Raw genomic sequence first — 15,307 nt, 5'->3', positions numbered from 1 at the left:
GAGAGCATGTATACATTTTTAGAAATTATGAGGACGGGCAGTGGTAGCACACACCTTTAATCCCAACACTCGAAGGAAACCCTTGGAAGGCTATCATCTCAGTTTGAGGCCAGTCTGGTCTACAGAGTAAGTTCCAGGATAGCCAGGGCTGTTACACAGAGAAACCCTGTCTCGAAAAACCCAAAACAAAAACAAAAACACCCCAGCTATATGAAGCATAAGGGAGCTGGGGAGATGGTTGAGTTAGTAAAGTATGAGGATTATAAGTTTAAATTCCCAGCATCCTTGTAATCGAAGTGCTGGGAAGGCAAAGCCAAGATGATTCCTGGCACCTGCCAGACAGCTAGTCTTGCAAAATTAGTCAGCTCCACGTTCAGTGATGGACTTGTCTCAAAAAAATAAGGAGGGCAAGAAAAAAACACTGACCTCTGTCTCCTACACACATTCATTCACTGTGAGTGCACATCCATCCCCACAGCTCATATGCATATACACAGTACTCATACCCAGAGAACATGGAAAAAATTAAGAAAAAGTGGGCTTATAATACTTCTAAGCTGCAGCTTGTAAAGATGACTCTTCTCAAAGTTAAGTCCACTTAATATTTTTCTCAACCAGTTTTGACTAGTATATGGAAAATTTCCCACAAATGAGTACAATCTACTTTGGCCTAAGTTTTAATGAGTCAGCATCCCCTCAAAAGAGTAGTCAATGGAACCTCTCACTCAAGCTTATGCTAGAGATCATTCTACAACCCAACTAAGTAGATATTAATATTCCTATAAATTAGGAAATTGCAGCATATTAACATACTAATTAAACAACAGTATGTTAATAGACAAATCAAATGGCAGAGAAATCAATATAATCAAGACCCCAAGAGCCTCATAACCTTTCCATAACACAGCAAACCACCAATGAAGCAATATTACCATTTTAATATCAAGTTTACCCTCAAAAGGCTCACATATTGCTGGTTCAGTTCCCAGGGCAGTGTTCAGAAGTGGATCTTCTAGAAAGTGAGTAGATTATGAAGCCTGACTTCATGAGTGGATTAGTACACTGATGATATTCATGTGACCCAATTATTGGGAGCTGATAACAGAATTTTATAGTGTGGACCCTAACTAGAGAAGTAGATAACTCACGGGTGCCTTTTAAAGACTTACTTCCTGTCTAACCATTCTCTCTTCACTCTGCTCAGCTTCCTTGCTGCCAATCTAATGGTTTTTCTATACCATGAGTTACTGCCTCTCCACAGGCCCAGCAACATAAAACCGATCCATCATGAAATAAAACCTCTGAAGCTAAATAAATCCTTCCTCCTTTAAACTGTTCCAATTATTTGGCACTGCTATGGAACACTAACAAAGTTGATAACTAACTCTTAATTTTAAAAAGATCTTTGTCTTTTCTTTCTTTAGTTTACACTATATAAATCACCTGGACAGCATCTTACTAGTTCTATATATGTGCAAATCCTTCAAAATGAAATCAAACAGCCTACGTTTTCAACTGAAGTTCTTTTATCATCAATACAGTATAACAGAAACCCAAATCAAAGGACTTAGAATATATGAATATACAAAATTAAAACATAAGTGCTTCCTAGAGTATTAACTGCCTATCTTAATGAGTGATTTTGTTTGTTTAAAACATCAACATACAAATCCTCAGATGTAAGTTTCTCTTCTGGGAATCTGCCTCATACAAACAGCAGCATTAGCAGAACAGAACTAACAAGATTTACCCAGTAGTGCTTAACTGAACAATCAAGTTTAACAAAAGGAAAAAATGGTTTAATAGTAACAAAAGGCCATGTACTAAAAATTTTAATAAAATTAAAGTAATATGTACTAATAAAACAACCCATTATATCAAGAAAAATACCAAAGAGTTCTTTAATGTGGTTTTAAAAGATTTTTCTTACAAAAATTTCAATGAACATCTTGGGGGCAGGAGACTGTGAAAGAGGGACCTAATGAAACCCAGGATGGTTTCAAACTATGTAAGCAAGAATAATCATGAACTCCTGATCTTCCTACCTCCATTTTTCAAAGTGCCAAACTTACAGGTATACATACAGGCCCCCACAAGTCTCAATAAGATTATTTACTTATGAGAAGCAAAGGGGTTGGGGATTTAGCTCAGTGGTAGAGCGCTTGCCTAGCAGGCGCAAGGCCCTGGGTTTGGTCCCCAGCTCCGGAAAAAAAAAAAAAAAGAGAAGCAAACAGCAGGAAATAATCAACCTCAGGGCTGAAATCAATAAATTAGAAACAGAACAATGCAAAGAATCAACAAAACCAAGAGCTAGTTCTTTGAGAAAAATCAAAACCCTTAGCTAACCCTAAACTAACTAGAAGGCACAGAGACAGTATCCAAATTAACAAAATTGTAAACGAAAAGAGAGACATAAAAGACACTGAAGAAATCCAAAGAATCATTAGGTCTTATTTCAAAAGCCTGTACTCTACAAAATTGAAAAATCTAAACGAAATGGACGATTTTCTTACTAAAGTTAAATCAAGATCAGGTAAACAATTTAAATAGGAATTGGTATTTCCTAATGGTATTTCCCTAAGGAAATAAAAGCCATCATTAAAAGTCTCCCAACCAAAAAGAGCCCTGGGCCAGGTGGTTTTGGCACAGAATTCTACTAGACTTTCAAAAAAGAGCTAATACCAATACTCCTCAAACTATTCCACAAAATAAGACATTGCCAAACTCATTCTAGGAAGCCATAGTAACCCTGATACCTAAACCACACAAAGACTCAACAAAGAATTTCAGACCAATTTCCTGTAAGAACAGTGATGCAGAAATACTCAACAAAGTACTCGCAAGCCAAATCCAAAACACATTGAAATCATCATCTACCCCGATCAAGTAGGCTTCACCTAGGGATCCAGGGAGGACTCAATTTAAAAAAAAAAAAAATCCATCAAGGTAATCAACCATATAAACAAAGTGAAAGAAAGGAACTGTACTGTCTCATTAGACGCTTTTTTTAAAAAAGCCTTTGACAAAATTCAACATTCCTTTAAGGTAAAAGTCTTGGAAAGATCAGATATTTAAGATTCATACCTAAACATAATAAAAGCAATATACAGCAAGCCAATAGCTAATATCAAATTAAATAGAGAGAAACTTAAAGCCACTCTCTCCCTATCTATTCAAGAGTTCTTGAAGTTCTAGCTATACACAAGTGACCCTAAAATTCCAACAGAGAATTCGTACAGCTGATAAACACCTTCAGCAAAGTGGATGGATACAAAATTAACTTTAAAAAAAAAAATCAGTAACCCTCCTTTATACAAATGTTAAATGAGCTGAGAAAGAAATTAGTGAAGAAACACTCTTTCAATCTGTGCTCCATCTTTATCTCTGCACATCTGGAAGGCAGTATACATTTTGGGTCAAAGGTTTTGTGGATGGGTTGATGTCCCCCTCCTTCCACTGGACGTCTCACCTGGCTACAGGATGGCCAGCAGATACAAAGGACAACTATCAATAGGACAAAGCAGCAATCTACAGAATAGGAAAAAAATCTTCACTAACCCTACATCTAATAGAGGACTAATATCCAAAATAGCTAAAGACCTCAAGAAATTAGACACCAACAAACCAAATAATCCAATTAAAACTGGGGTACAGAACTAAACAGAATTCTCAAGAGAGGAATGGCTAATGGCTGAGAAGCACTTAAATATCCAACATCTTAGTCACCAGAGAAACGCTGATCAGAACGTCTGTACTCCTTCCACCTTCCACCTGTCAGAAGAGCTAAGATCAAAGTGAAGTGACAAGACAGCACATGCTGGCAAAGTGTGGAGCAATAGAGAATACTCCATTGCTGGTGGGAGTGCAAACTTGAACAACCACTTTGGAAATCAATTTGGCAGTTTCTCAGAAATTTGGAAATAGTTCTACCTCAAGCCTCAGCTATACCACTCCTGGACATATACCCAAAAGATGGTCCACTATACTACAAGGACATGTGCTCATATGTTCATAGTAGCTTTATTTGTAATAGCCAGAAGTTGCAAACAATCCAAAGAATCTCTCAACCAAAAAGAATGGATGAAGAAGATGTGGTACATATACCCACCCGATGGAATAGTATTCTGCTGTACATCATGCAATTTGTAAGCAAATAGACAAAACTAGAAAATATCCTGAGTGAGGTAACCCAGACCCAGAAAGACATGGTATGTACTCATTTATGAAGGGGAAATTAACCATAAAGTACAAGATAGCCATACTTCAATCCACAGACCCAAAGAAGCTAAATAAGGAGGGCTCAAGAGAAGGTACTTGAATCTCAGAATGGGAAGTAAAATAGAAACCACTGGAGGTAGATGGAGAAAAAACTTTATGGGAGAGGGGGTGGGGAGGGGAAGGGTGGAGATCAGGTGTGTGTTGGGGGTGACAGGATAGGGCTAGAACAGAAACCATTAGGGGAAGTCTCTGGGGTGACCTGGAGACCTGGGAGAAAGGAGGCTCCTTGGGGTCTATGGGAGTGACCAAAGTTGAGACTCCAAGCAACTGGGGATATGGAGACTGAAGTGGCCATGCTGTCGCCGATGAGACGTCCAATGGAAGGAGGGGGACACCAACCCATCCACAAAACCTTTGACCCAAAATGTATACTGCCTTCAAGATGTGCAGAGATAAAGATGGAGCAAAGATTGAAGGAATGATCAACCAATGACTGCCCAACTTGAGACCCATCATGGAGGAGAGAGCCAACCCGACACCATTAATGATACTCTTCTATGCTTGCAGACAGGACCTAGCGTAACTGTCTTCTGAATGGCTTCATCCAGCAGCAGAGAGAAAGAGACGCAGAGACCAACAGCCAAACTTCAGGCGAAGCTCAGGGAGTCATGTGGAAGAGTAAGAGATTGTCTTAGCGTTTTTACTGCTTTGAACAAATACCATGACCAAGGCAACTCTTATAGGAACATTTATATAATCAAGGCAGGAGCAGGAGCATAGCAGCATCCAGGCAGGCATGATGCAGGCAGAACAGGCAGAGCTAAGAGTTCTACATTTTAATCTGAAGGGTATTATGAGACTCACTTCCAGGCAGCTAGGATGAGGGCCTAGACCAGGCCTAGTGACACACCTATTCCAACAAGGCTACACCACCTAATAGTGCCACTCCCTGGGCCAAGCATATGCAAGCTATCACAGAGATAGAATTGAGTGAACTGGAGGGATCAAGGACACCAAAAGACAATCTACAGAGTGTACTAACCTGAAACCTTGGGAGCTCAGAGACTCCAAAAGCATGGCCAGACAGGACCTAAGGCCCCTCCCTACACATTTATAGCAGATGTGCAGCTTGGTCTTCATGTGGGCCTTCTAACAACTGGAGCAGGGGCTGTCTCTGACTTTGCTGCCTGCCTTTGGATCCCCTCCCCTAGCTGAGTTGCCATATCTGGCCTCAGTGGGAAAGGCCTGCTGTAACTTGATGTGCTAGAGTGGACTGGTACCCATAGGGTACCCTCTGAGAAGGGGATGGGATAGTGGGGGGAGGGGCTTGTAAGGGTGGGACCGAGAGGAGAGGAGGGAGGCTTTGATCAGGGTCTAAACTGAATAAATAAAATTTACTTTATGAAATAAGATCCTTGTTTCAATACATTTAAGATACATTAATCTCCAACACTCAGTAGCTATTTTTAAGCTCTGAGCACATGCTTAATTTCAGGCACGGTGGCTCACCCATTAAAGGCTCAGAAGTCCAAAAGACTTTACCCCAGTATCAAGACAGATTTTTTTTTTTTGGTCTACGTGTGGGTTGTGACTACTTGTTAGTATACATATGTGTACATGTGTAGGCAAGAGGTAGATATTAGGTATCTGTGCTCCAACTTTATTAAGACAGGGCAAGAGCTGAACTTGAAGTTAATCAATTCTGCCAAGGCATTTAGACAATGAATTTCAGCAATCAGCCTGTTTCTACCCACCACCCACCCACCCCCTGAGAACTGGGGTTATAGATATGCATTATTTTGCCAGGCTTTTTATGTGGGTTCCATCTGGGACTCCAAAATAAGATCTTCATGCCTATGTGCCAGGTACTTTACCCACTAAGACATTTCTCCATCTCCTATCATAACATTTTAAGTAAATGTTAACACAAAAACACCAAAAAAAAAAAAAAAAAGTAATTTCCTAGACAACTTTAAAAAAATGAATATATGTACTTTTCCATATAGGCTATATAAAATATTATTTTAACTTTATAATGGTTTGTGACTTTTAACATAACACGTTTGTGACAGTTAATACCTTTTAACAGTTAAAAGTTTTAAAATGTTTATTGCAGTCTATGAAATAGTATGAAATACATGGTTTGTACAAATCTCTGAATAGTGAGTCTTTTAGATAATAATGAATTGTAATAATTTTCTCTGACATTCAAACAAACAATAAATTCTTGATCATTTTCTTTTCACCACCTTTAAGTAAGATGATCAAAATATCCTAAAGATAACACAAACTGGGTCTGCAGAGATGGCTCAGTTATTAAGAGCACTAACTGTCTGCTTTTCCAAAGGACCTGGATTCAATTCCCAGCACTAATATCACAGCTAACAATTGTCTCAAATTCTAGTTCTAGAAGATCCAACACCTTCTTCTGGTTTCTTTGCGTACCAGGCACACACATGGTACACAGACATATACTGAAGCAAAACACCCACACACATAAAAAAATAAATAAACCTTAACTTTTAAATTGCAGTTTTTAAAGACTTTCATAAAAACATTTTTAAAAGAGGGTTTGTGATAAAAGATTCTTCAGCACAACTTAAATAAAATTTATTCTGTGTTATTTAAACTGAAAATTCTAGGACTAGCATATAAAATACATTAAAATTTTTAATTTAAAAAACAAAAACAGGGGCTGGGGATTTAGCTCAGTGGTAGAGCGCTTACCTAGGAAGCACAAGGCCCTGGGTTCGGTCCCCAGCTCCGAAAAAAAAAGAACCAAAAAAAAAAAAAAAAAACAAAAAAAAAACCAAAAACAGATATTGAATAGTAAGGCTGGTAATAATAAAACTAGTAAATAAATTCTAAGTTTACTTTTATTGTAAATTCCCCTGTCAGAATTCCACACCCAGGACCCATAGTATAGAAAGAGAAAAACTCACTCAAAATTGTACACACAAGGGGCTGGGGATTTAGCTCAGTGGTAGAGCGCTTACCTAGGAAGCGCAAGGCCCTGGGTTCGGTCCCCAGCTCCGAAAAAAAGAACCAAAAAAAAAAATTGTACACACACACACAGCACAAAATAAAATTTTAAAAATTTAAAAACATTTAGATATGAACATCTTTTATTATCCAAAATATAACTCTGCTTCCTGAACACAGATGCAATGTGACACAGCAGCTGCCTGATACTGCAGCCATGCCTTTTGCAAGATAATGGAGCAATGCTCTCAAACTCTGGCTGTAGTTAGGAGCTCCATTACTTGCTATCTGAAATGCCTCAAGGTTCTTAGGAATGGGCAAATCATGACCCTGGACGAAAAGTTTCAATCTTAGCTACCTTCTATAAAGAATAACGTCACCCACTACATCGGCTTTAGTTACCTTCTAAATAGCCAGAATGGGTTAAAACGTGGCAGTTTGAACATGCCAGTTAGGGTAAGAAAAGAACCTCTATGCTCAGTAAAATTTGGAATATGAAGGTATTCACTAGTAGACACCAGCTTTGAACTGAACAGTGAGCACTTTTCCACCTGGCCCAAAGAATATCACATAATCATCTGACATATTGTTTTATGCTTTGATGCATTCTGTCTATGAAGCTATACTGGCCCCATAGTAAGAATTTCTCTTATTTGCCTCCCCCATCTTCATTCTTGAGGGAGAGCTCAAATACGCGGGCACAAACCCTAAGGATAAAAAATAATTCCCACATATAGAATAAAAATCGACTATGTCCGAAATTTGTTGTTTAGCAAAGAGTTACTTATTTCTTACTCTAATGTATATACTCCTATGGGTTTGTTCAGTCGTTTTTAACTTGACTATAATATTCAGACTAGATTGGTGTCTTAGGGTTTATATTGTTGTGAGGAAACGCCATGACCAAAAAGCAAGTTGGAGAGGAAAGGGTTCACTTCCAGATCGCAGTCCATCATAGGAAGTCAGAGCAGAAACATGAAGGCAGGAGCTAATGCAGAGACCATGGAGGGATGCTGCTTACTGGCTTGCTTCCCATGGCTTCCTCAGCCTGCCTTCTTAAGAGAACCCAGGACTACCAACCAGTCCAGGGATTCATCACCCACAATAAGCTGGGCTGTCCCCCATTAACCATTAAGAAAATGCCCTCATTTCCCAATTACCAGCTGGATTTCATGGATGCATTTCCTCAATAGTGACTCCTTTCTCTGTGATGACTCTAGTTTGTGTCAAGTTGACACACAAAACCAGCCAGTACAATTTGTTTACTGACTTCTTGAAACTAACATTTGGAAAATGACATAAAGTAAAGTTTTGTAGGGGTAAAAAAAGAAATTATACCTATTCCACGGAGGTAATCTATTTCCTAGCATTACTATTTAAAGGAATATTTCTTAGAGAAGGGATAGAGCTGTAACAGAAATTCCAGTTAATATTTTTCCCCAGGCTCTCAAGGACAGGTTATATACCTAAATCAAAATACAACACAGGGAAAGCAATTCCATAACAACTTTATAATAGTTTCAGGATAATTTAAATCTTCCTAAACTATAATCCTGGTTGTTCAAATTTAAATGTATAAAATTACCAATCAAATGATTGCATTATGGTGACCTCCAGTTGCTCCATTCAGATTTTGTCACTTCTCTCCTATCAGTCACTATGTGATTCCCTCTGGCCGAATGACATTTCACCTATCTCTTGACATTAATGTCTCTAATTTATTTGTATCGTCATTATTACATATGTGGATATGACATTGAGTGTGTGAGGATGCCAGAACAACACTCATGTGAGATGAAAGAACAACTTGGCAGAGGCAGCTCTCTCCTCGCACCTTTACATAGGTTTGGGGTAGAATATACTTAGGTTACTAAGGCTTGCATGGAAAACATCATTAACTCACTGAGTCTTCTCACCAACACAAACTTCTCTAACTTCACTAACAGGTTAGCCCTCCAATTCTGGATTGTAGTTTAGTACAGATATAGTTAAGTTGATCAGGAATAGCCATAATGGTTATACATATGCAAAGCATTTCCTACCCCAAAGTCCACAGTCACCTTTATATCACCTTTGTGACAGCCAAGTTAACTCCTCCTCTACACTATAAATTCCCTAAAAACAAGAATTACTGATTAAGGACATCTAAAGACAGTGTAGCTCAAGACCAATCTACAATCCTCAAACAAGTGTGCTTTTGATAGTATAACCTTAATGAAAAGACATTCAAAAACAAATATACTATATTCCTTAACATTCCATGAATACTTTCAACAAGAATTTTGATTTAAAAGGGCATTTATTTTTAGCAAGCACTTAAGAGTTCTCCTCTTTTACTGATGTAGAAGCCACAGAATCTAGAAATTAAAGCACCCTGTCTCTTCATTTTTCGAAAATCAATTATAATAATTATGCTTCAATCAAATTGTTCAAGTCAGACATAGTGGCTTACCTGTAATCCCAGAACTTGTTAGAGGCAGGAGGATTTTAAATTCATTCAAGGTCATACTCTTAGGGTTTTCCACACCAACCTAAATTACGTAAGAACCTTATCCCCCACCCCCATTACAAAACAAAACACCAAACCAAACTGAATAAACAAACAAAAAAGCTGTAGAAAAAAACCTAGGGCTGGAGAGATGGCTCAGTGGTTAAGAGCTCCAACTGCTCTTCCAGAGGTCCTGAGTTCAATTCCCAACAACCACATGGTGGCTTACAACCATCTGTAATGGTATCCAAAACCTTCTTCTGGTGTGTCTGAAGACAGCTACAGTGTACTCACTCTACAGCGTACTCACATACGTAAAATAAAAATAAAAAAGAAAAGAAAAGAAAAATACCTAGACCCACTTTCTAACTTCAAAACTTTATGCAAAACTGGGAATAAAGATTTAGATTTTACTACAGAAATGTCTGACATTTAATCACAAGAGTACAGATAAAATGGTCTGGAGAAGTTCAAATAGTTCCTACCTATGCTTAATTTTGTTTTTTTAGAAACAGGGTTTCTCTGAGTGTCTTGGAACTTACTCCGCAGACCAGATCTGCTTGTCTCTACCTCCTTCCTATGTGCTGGGACTTAAAGGCATGCACCTGGAGTATTTAATCTTTTGATAGCTAACAAACTATGTCATTTAGTTTGTTTCTTCCCATTGACAGCCCCATTACATAGCTGTCCATAGATTCCTCCTGCCTCTATATTTCACTTACCTATATTGTCCGAATAAAACCAACTACATCTTAGTTAAGATGCACTTATCCCTAAGAAGTCTTCTGGAAATGGTGCCAAAGGGATAAGGTGATGTGTCAGTGATTAAAGAGTGAGACCCTAGGTTCAGATCCCCAAAAACCCATATACACCCACTATCCCCAGGTCCTAAAGGTACATAAAAGGCTGACCATGAAAAACCCCTAAATCTCCAAGAGCCTGGTGTTTGCAATGGCAAACATGAGACCCCCACTTCCAACACTGTGGAAGGTAAGGACCCACACCCAATATTATCCTCTGATCTCCACACATACACTCTGGCACATTCAAGTCCTGTGTCCGAGTATTCGAACACAAACACAAAGAAAAGAACTTACTACTTGTGGCAAGTCAATTATAGCAGAAATCACCACAAAGATCAACCTTCAAACCAGGTCCCAGATTCACTATTTGACCTTCTTTTAAAAATTTTATATATTTATTTATTTATTTATTTATTTATTTATTTATTTATACAGACAGTTCTGCCTGCATGGATGTACACTTGCACACCAGAAGAGGGCATCAGATCCCATTACAGATGGTTGTAAGCCACCATGTGGTTGCTGAGAATTGAACTCAGGACCTTTAGAAGAGCAGCCAATGCTCTTAACTTCTGCGCCATTTCTCCAGCCCAACTTTTTTTTTAAAAAAGAGGACTATACAGAAACAATACTTTCCTACCTTTCCAATTCCACCACATTATATATTTGTTGGCAGTTACAGGTTTTATTCCTTCCTGGGGTATCCAAATTTTGACATTTACACTACATTGACATCTGTGAAGTTCATACTTAACCACACGAATGAAATTTTTATAAGTATTTCACAATGTTTTGGTTGAGTTTAGGGCTTTATGATGAGCTGCATCCAGTTTTTCTTGATCACATACAATAGACCAAGAGTTGGACATGCCTGATAGGCAGTACTGAATAGATAACCTTGTAGTATGTCAATGCATAGCCAAATAAACTAAATCCTTTCCAGGAAACAAATTTGGGGGATCAGTGAAGAGCCCAAGCACATACTTTGCCAGTAAGTAATAATAATCTTGTTTTTTCCTGTCCTGCTTGCAGTCAATTAAAACACCTTTTTCACACTTGAAATTATTCTCTGTAGTTGGCAGCTAGTGTGACATGCGCATCAGGTGGGCACACTGGATGTTTCTCAGTATTCTAAAGTCTTTTATCTCTCCACAAAAGAAAAGAAGAAAGTGAAAATAAGTGCCGTGTGGCATGATAATGGATTAAGACTATAGCAGCCAAACTTGCAGAATGGAGTAAAGAAACCATCCTTTTGTCAACATGCTTGAATAGTCAATCACTTTCAACTTCTTAAACCATTTCATTTTAGATTAAAAAAAGGTAAGAATCAAAGACTCATTTAAAAAGTGAATGAAAGGGGTTGGGGATTTAGCTCAGTGGTAGAGTGCTTGCCTAGCAAGTGCAAGGCCCTGGGTTCGGTCCCCAGCTCCAGGGGGGGGAAAAAAAGTGAATGAAAATTTAAAGTTACTCTTTAAGGTAAAGGTTGATAAACAGGCAAATCCTAATTTCTCATTTAAAGTTCAATCTCTTGAATGATGGGAAGAAAAAGCATTGTGTATCTACCCATATAATAATTCTACAGTGTTTCATGAACTAGAAAACTTTGAAAATATTTCTAAGTCCACTTTTCAACTACAAAAGCAGAAATTTTTTAAAAAATGACTTGTCAACCGGGCAGTGGTGGCACTCCCCTTCGATCCCAGCACTTGGGAAGCAGAAGGCCAGCCTAGTCTACACAGAGTTCCAGAGGACTACACAGAAACCCTGTCAAAACAAAACATTTCCATTTGAAGCAACATTTTCATTCTACACTAAAATTCAGAACCTAATGAACCAAGAGGCAAGTTAGACTGATGGTGAACCAACAATTTTTAATGCTGGTAAAGCTACAGAGGAATAGTTTTAGACTTTAACACAATCACTAGTAGCACAAGCCACTACCATTCTCTCCTGTAGAAAGAAGATGTCTACCCTGGTTGGTCTCATGAGGTAGGACACATTTTCTGCAGGGGACACACTCCCAGGAAAAGGGAGGAAGGGGTTCAGCATGCTACCTAATTCCCTTACAATAAGCCTAATAGACAAAGAAGGAAAGAAGAAAGTAAGCTCTAGCCAGATAGTTTTGATGCTTTCTAAAAATATGATCTATAAAGTTTGGTGGTAGCAGGGTATACTTTTAATCCCACCACTTGGGAAGCAGAGGCAGGTGGATCTCTGAGTTCAGGGTCAGCATGATCTACAGAATGAATTCCAGGACAGTCAAGGCTACACAGAGAAACCCTGTCTCCATAACAAAACAAAAATCTAATTATTAGACAATTTCAATTAACCACCTACAAGTGCACTGTTTATTAACCTATTAGTAAAATGGCCTAAAGCTGTGAATGAATGCAAGTTATACAAAGCCATGGTGAGATAGGAGTATTCACACAGTGTATTTCAGATAAATACAAACACAAACACCCACACCCACTCAACATACACACAGGCAGTCTTGGTTGGTGAGAAGATCAGTTCTGGATGTCACACCTGGCCTAAATCAACTCTGATGTCATGCCTGGCCTAAATCGATTAGTGCTTCTGATAATGTCAAAAAATACATATTTAAAAGACAAAACTATCTCTTAACACCAGAAAGATGAGGTAAGAAAAAAAAAAATCAATGTTTTTGTACAGGTGCTAAATTACTTTAAAATCTTGTGCAGTCAACAAAATAGAGGCCTGCCTACAGCCTGACAACCTAAGTTCCATCCCCAGGAACCACAAGGTGGGAGGGAGAAATCACCCACAATCTGTCCTCTGACCTCCATACACATGCCACTAACACAGAGACAAAAAGTTACCTAAAAATATAAAGAAAAGTTACTTTAAACTCTTACTAAATGCTAACCACCTAAAGGAACTTTAGACTCAAGACAAAGAAAATTTTATTAAATCACTAGACAGCTTAGATTGCCTGAAAAGGTTTAAAAGTGGTCCTTGGCAAATCCACTTAAGGTAAATCAGACTGATAAAATTAGAAAAATAAAAGAAAAATCCCGAATATTGAAGCAAGTTTCTGAAATACAAAAAAGTTATTGTAACTTTTTCGTGTGGAAGAGTTGTGCTCCAAAACACCAAAGACAGCCCTACAGAACTTAGTTTCTCCCAAAATTATTCTAAAGACACTCTTGTGATAAAGAATATGCAAGTACTTACGACTGTTCACCTGACGTAAATCATTTATAAACAGGATATTAGACTAGCAACAGAGGCTTATTATTAACCAATTAAAAATATCCATCTTTGTATTTTTAACAGGATTCCTGGCCAGAATTCCCTAAACCATCCTCCATTCACCCGGTCACATGGTGAAGAGTCACGAATCTAAGCAGTGAACAAGCTTTAAACACGCCAAGGTAATTCCTTAAAACTGCTTTCGTGACACACTGTATCGTTTCCAGGCATTGCACCCTGTTAAGCATTTAAAAACATTTCTCCAGAAATCCTCATCAAAAAAAAAAAAACAAAAAAAACAAAAAAAACAAAACCAAACCCAAAAACAAAACAAACAAAAAAAACTGCCTCCAGATTTCTTTAAATCTGAAAAAAAAAACTGTCAGAGCATGTCTTCTTGCACATAAAACGTCCGAAATCTATCCCCTTCCCCAAAAGTCCAAATGTTACAGAAAAAAAGGCTACTAGGAAAAAAAAAATAAGGTTTCTAAAGCTGTAATCTTGGAAGAAGCACTAACTTTACACGTGTTTGGGTATAACTCCACACAGTTTATTTTCCCTCAAATCTGACCGTATTCACACACAAAACTATGGTTCAAATATTTGAAGTCGTTGATTTGGTCTTCGGCTTTAAAGTTATACATTCTTCGGGGGTACTGAAAAGATGTTCCCCTAACAAAAACACCACGTTCCTTACTAGGGCACCTGAACAGGTCGAACCCCAAGTCCGTTTTCTTTCACATCCACATCCGTTTGGCAAGTTTTCCTGGACACTCGCAGGCCTCGAGGACCCCCCCCCTCCCAAAACCTCCCTACACCCACCCACCCATACTCGTTCTCATAAAACCACTCCTTCCGCTTCACCCACTTCCAACTCGCACGTTTCTCTGGGTCCACCGAGCTTCTTCCAGACTGCGGGAACCCAAGGGCTGGGGGCCGGCTGGCACACGATTTGGTCACTAAGGCCGGCGAAGCGGGGCCAAGCGCAGGGCGCGGGAAGGAAGCGGGAAAGCCGCGAGCTGCGCCCCCTCCCCCGCCGGCGCACACCCCCTTCCGGCTCCCCTCCCCCGGCATTGTGCGAGCGGGGCCCAGGCCGCAGTCCGCCGCGATACCCGCCCAGGCCCGACCTGTTCCCGCCCGAGGCCTGCTCCCGTGGAGGCCGCCACACAAAGCCCGGAGCCGTACCCCGCGGCGCCCACGAACCAGACGGAGCGAGCGCGGGCTGACTTACAGGGCTGCTGCGGCCGCGCTGCCTCAGCCGGGAGACACCGACCGTTGGGCACCGGCGGCGACGCTCTCGGCCGTCCGTCCTCCCCCTCCGCCTCCGGTGGCGGCGACGTCTTCTTTCTCCTCCTCCTACCTCCCTCCCCCCCACCCCACCTCCTTCTTCTCCTCCCCCTCCTCCTCCGAACCACCGAAGTACCGAGGGTGAGGCACAGAGACTCACAACAACATGGCTGCCACCGCCGCCTCCCCTCCCCTCCCTCCCCCGCCCACCGGCCGCGCGCAAGGCACTTCGGGAGAAAGGGGGGAGCGCTCACCCAGACGCGACGCCTCTCAGTGATGTGCGTAGCTTCTCCCGCGCGGCGGGCGCAGGGGG

At 39.9% G+C, this 15,307-nt stretch overlaps 1 protein-coding gene across 23 annotated transcripts in view; it reads right to left on the bottom strand.

Moving 5' to 3' along the window:
- Positions 1 to 15,076, bottom strand: part of Pum2 (pumilio RNA-binding family member 2) — an 80,094-nt gene extending 65,018 nt beyond the window's left edge. For 15 of the 23 annotated variants that reach the window (XM_006239879.5, XM_006239880.5, XM_017594073.3 and 12 more), the window contains exon 1: positions 14,939 to 15,076. The gene's annotated coding sequence lies outside the window, so the exon portion shown is untranslated. Of the gene's footprint in view, positions 1 to 14,575; positions 14,714 to 14,938 lie in introns of those variants that run through there. The other 8 variants (XM_063261635.1, XM_063261639.1, XM_063261641.1 and 5 more) reach the window with 4 other exon arrangements.
- Between the last annotated feature and the right edge of the window lie 231 nt (positions 15,077 to 15,307).

The sequence above is a fragment of the Rattus norvegicus genome, chromosome 6, assembly GCF_036323735.1.
Source record: "Rattus norvegicus strain BN/NHsdMcwi chromosome 6, GRCr8, whole genome shotgun sequence".
NCBI classification, from domain to species: domain Eukaryota; kingdom Metazoa; phylum Chordata; class Mammalia; order Rodentia; family Muridae; genus Rattus; species Rattus norvegicus.
The sequence above is the reverse complement of the archived record's forward strand: the minus strand, read 5'-3'. Positions and strand labels throughout refer to the sequence as shown.